General features: G+C 43.6%; 1 pseudogene; it reads left to right on the forward strand.

The window, feature by feature from the left end:
• The first annotated feature begins 2,590 nt into the window (after positions 1 to 2,590).
• Positions 2,591 to 4,133, forward strand: LOC103727937 (annotated as a pseudogene).
• Positions 4,134 to 4,452: the final 319 nt, after the last annotated feature.

Here is a 4,452-nt window from a genome sequence, read left to right on the forward strand (position 1 = left end):
TTATTTTTTAAATACTTTAATTTATAATTTTATTTTATGTATATGCAGATGGTTATTAGCTGCCATATGGGTGCTGGGATTTGAACCCGAATCCTCTGCAAGAGCAACCAGTACTCTTAACGGTTGAGCCAACTCTCCAGCCCTGAATAGTACATTTTATATATGAAATATTTAAGACTTTGATTCTGAAATAATTTTTTTTTACCTCTTGTCTGATAGAGAAAATAGATATGTCCACAACTGAAAACTATATAAATGTGTTGAAAAAACTGAATTCTTTAAAAAGGCTGAGGAAGGTAGGAAGGAGTCTGTAAGAAAGATAATTCTCTGTTATTTCTGCTTTACAATTTTAAAAATTGATATCATTTCAGACATACAAAAAAGTAGTAAAATGCCAGGCTTGGTGGCACATGCCTTTAATCCCAGCACTTGAGAGGCAGAGGCAGGAGTATCTTTGTTAGTTCAAGGCCAGACTGGTCTACGCAGTGAGTTCCAGCTGCGGATACAAGGATACCCCGTGTGTCAATAAGACCAAAAAAAAAAAAAAAAGAAAGAAAAAAAAAGTAGCAGAAACAGTACAAAAGTTCTTGGTACCCTTTATGCAGACTCTATTCCTTTTAGGGAAGTGCGTTCTATCTTTATAAAGCACTGCCTTTACCCCACTGCTGCTGGTGGGCCTTCTCATGAGCCCGGCAACTTACTGCTTTTATGACTGGAGGGACGTATGTCTGAAGACAGATGTGTGTAAGTGTAACAGATGTGAGCCTAGATCCATGTCACTCACACTGAAAGTATCAAAATGCCTTAGGCCCTGGGCTGTTAGTCATCAGCACAGATGATTAGAGCAGGCTGAGATGTGCTCTTAAACACTCACTTTTCCCAGATCCAAAAATGTGTGGCCAGTAGGGAGGTAGTACATCTTCTTTGGGTGGGGGTGTTCTGTCTCAAGAGATGACTGGCTTAAATCCAGAACTGCTTGTCTGGGCCAAAAGAGCAGAGCTTCCAGAGATGGCCTGGAATGCACCCCATTTCCTACCCGTGCTGGGTGCCACACAGACTAAGCTTGCCTTGGGAAATCCCAGGGTGTGTGTTGTACCCTTGAACTTCACTGGACCTCCAAGTCCAGTGGGAGAGAGGACTTCAACATTTGAAATGTTTCAACAGTGCAAGAAAGCTATGTCATTAAGTTTCTAAGTTAATAATTCCGACAATTTTTGAAATTTGGGAAGTCCAAAGAAGGCAAGCACACTATAGACTTGGGTGGAGAACAAGCCTCAGCAGACCAGAGGACCTGACAAGAGCCCTGGGGGGTGGGGGAGCATTCCTGGACAAAGATAGGGAATCCATGTATTTAGGGGACACTATATAAAAAGGTACACATGATGAAAATAGAATGTTGAAGCAAAACTCCCTGAAACATGGGCCCAAAGCAAAATTGTGAGTGGTTCTGAGTGTGAGGCAAAGGGTTCCGGAACTTGTTCAGCCTCTTCTCATCAAAACCGTGTTGACAGAAAACACCTTGAAGAGACCCATAGCAAGTACAAATGGGAAGATTCTTCCCAGAGTGACCACAAGGGAGAACTTAGCATCCCTTTCATGCCCACCATCTTCTTACCCCCAGCTTTAACACAGAGTTAACATTGTCTCAGTATTTGGGCTTTTTGATTGGTTGATTGGGTGGCTGGGTGGTTAGGTGGTTGGGTAGTTGACTTTGGTTTTGTTCTTTTCCTTTGAGTCAGAGTTCATGTAGCCTCAGGCTAGCCTCAAACTTACAGTATAGCCAAGGACAGCTTTGAACTTCTGATCCTCCTGCCTCCACCTCCCAAGTCCTGGGATTACAGGTATTCATCACCATGCCCTGTTGTCCCTGTATTTTTTAATGGGATATGAGTTTACAGCTCCAAGACTTGCCGATTGACTAGGAATGTAGCTCAGTTTGTGCTCACCTAGCATACACAAAGCCCAGGCTTCAATCCACAGTGCCATATGAACCAGACTTGGTGGTATACACCTGGAATCCCAACACTTAGGAAGAAGAGGCAGGAGGATCAGAAGTTCAAGGTCATCCTTCTCTGTATATCAAGTTTGTGGCCACCTTGGCTACATGGGAACCTGCCACCAAAGGAGGAAGAAGAGGAAGAGGAGGAGAAAGAAGATGAGGAGGAGGAAGAAGAGGAAAGAGAGGAAAAGGAGGAAGGGAGGCAGGAAAGGAAGGAAGAAAGTAGACTTGCCCTGTAGCTGGAGATGGTGGCACATGCTCATAATCCCTATCCAGAGAAAGAGTGTTCTAAATTCAAGACTGGACCACAGAATCAAAACAAAACAAAACAAAACAGGGTATACATCCATTATTCTTATACTCACTCTCTGGGATAACAAAGAGTGCTACCCTAAACTTTTCTTGTAAGAGAATCCTGGGGCTTGCATGGAATGTGGGGTACAGGATACCTTAGAGGGACTCTGAATCAGGAGCTAGTTAGAACCTATTTCACGTACTATATCAATGGCAGGAGAGTAGGGAAACAAACATAGAAGACATGAAGAAAGAGTGAACAGAGTAAAAAATCTAACAGTTACTATGTGAAGGAGGATGGGGAAGATAAAAGAGGACGAATGTAAGAGACGTGATAGAGTATTCTGTATGCTGATTGTTTTGTTTTGAGACAGGGTCTTGCTATGTAGCCTGGCCAGCCTGGTGCTTGCTGTATAATCTAGGATAGCTTTGAACTCATGACAAGCCTCTTGTTTCTGCTTCCCAAGTACTGGAACTACAGGCATGAGCAACCACACCAGGACTTCTGTATGCTAAGATAAATACTAACCATCTGTTTTTCTCACATGATCACACTACAGCGAAAAGACACGGTTCAGAGACTGGAATCAATCATGCCACATGCCATGGCTAGGAAATGACTAAGGCAGGAAATGACTAAAGTAAGAGGACCCAAACCCCTTATACCTCACTGTCCTTGGATGGAACTGCTGACAAACTGGGGAAGCTGGCTAAGCTAACGTGTCAGATTGAAAGACAAATGACCTAATTACTCTGAGAGATGATAACTTTGAAGGAATGATAACCACCGTCCATCTATCCATCCGTCTACTTTTTTTTCAGTAAATAATTCAGAATTGAGGGTGTAGCTCAATAACAGAGAACGTGCCTAGCAAAGACAAAACAATGAACAACACCTGAGTCTAATCTATTAGGTACGTAGTATGAACCCAACAATGAAAAATCAATGGTGACCAAAGAAAAGTTGTCCTTGCCTTCCACAAGTTTCTGGAAATTAACCATCACAGGTTAAGGGAGTTAAGGAAGATGGAGGGAAAGAAGCGATCTGTGGAATGAGAAATCACAACCTGCTGTGGGGATCACAGCAGGACCCTGTGCTTAGTGTAGCAGACATCAAGGACAAAAGTCTTAGAGACACGTCTATACATTCCTTTCCTTTGGGTAGCAGCCACCAGGTGAGCAGCAATAGGTGCATCCAAGCACAGCCAGGATTTATGGAGGAAGCAGCAGTCTGATGTGAGGCACTTTCTTCTGAGGGTCCATGGCTGGCACTACTGCTAGCTCTTTGAGCTCCACAGGACTCTGCAGAACACCCAGCCAGATAAAGTGCACAGGCTGAAATGTAAGGCCAACCAAAGTTATGTCACATACAGGATTTCTCTACCTAGTGGTGGCCACAAACACCCAGTTTGTAAGCATGCAACATATGGCAAACCTGTCTGTTGTGGTGCTTACCAACTGAAGTCTGCCACAGCCTTCATTCAGTCTGTTGCTGAAGAGAAAGCTGGATGCCACTGTGGGGCTTGGAGAGTCCTGAATTCTTATTACATTGGTAAAGATTCCTCCTATCAATTTTTTGATGTTATCTTTATTGATCTATTCCACAAAGCTATCAGAAGAAATCCTGACACTCAGTGGATCATGAAACTCATCCAGAAGCACAGGAAGATGCATGGACTGACTGACATCTGCAGGCCACAAGCGTCATGGCCTTGGAAAGGGTCACAACTTCTACCAAACTGTTGGTCGTTCTTGCCCTGCCTGAAGAAGGCATAATACTCTCTAGCTGCACTGGTACCGGGAACATGTAAGGCTTGTCAAATTCATACCCAGTAAATAATTTAGGGTGATCCAAAAAAAGAAACAGAGAAAGAAAGAATGAGAAGAAAAAAAGAAGGAAAGAAAGAGAGAGAGAAGAGAAGAGAAGGAATTGAGGGGGAGAGGGCACATAAAGACCACTGATATTCTCCTACCTCACAGGACTCTTGGGAACTCAAAACCAGGTGTCTCCCCCGACCCCCGTCCCTGCCCACGGTGTTGGAGATGAAACTGAGAGCTCTGTACAGACTTGCATTCTACCACTGAGCTACATTCTCAGCAGGTACTGGTCTTTCAGCATCTTTAAGGTCCTGGATCCACCTATGTCTCATCCTGAAGCC

This window comes from Nannospalax galili, unplaced genomic scaffold (assembly GCF_000622305.1).
Source record: "Nannospalax galili isolate Female #2095 unplaced genomic scaffold, S.galili_v1.0 scaffold229, whole genome shotgun sequence".
NCBI classification, from domain to species: domain Eukaryota; kingdom Metazoa; phylum Chordata; class Mammalia; order Rodentia; family Spalacidae; genus Nannospalax; species Nannospalax galili.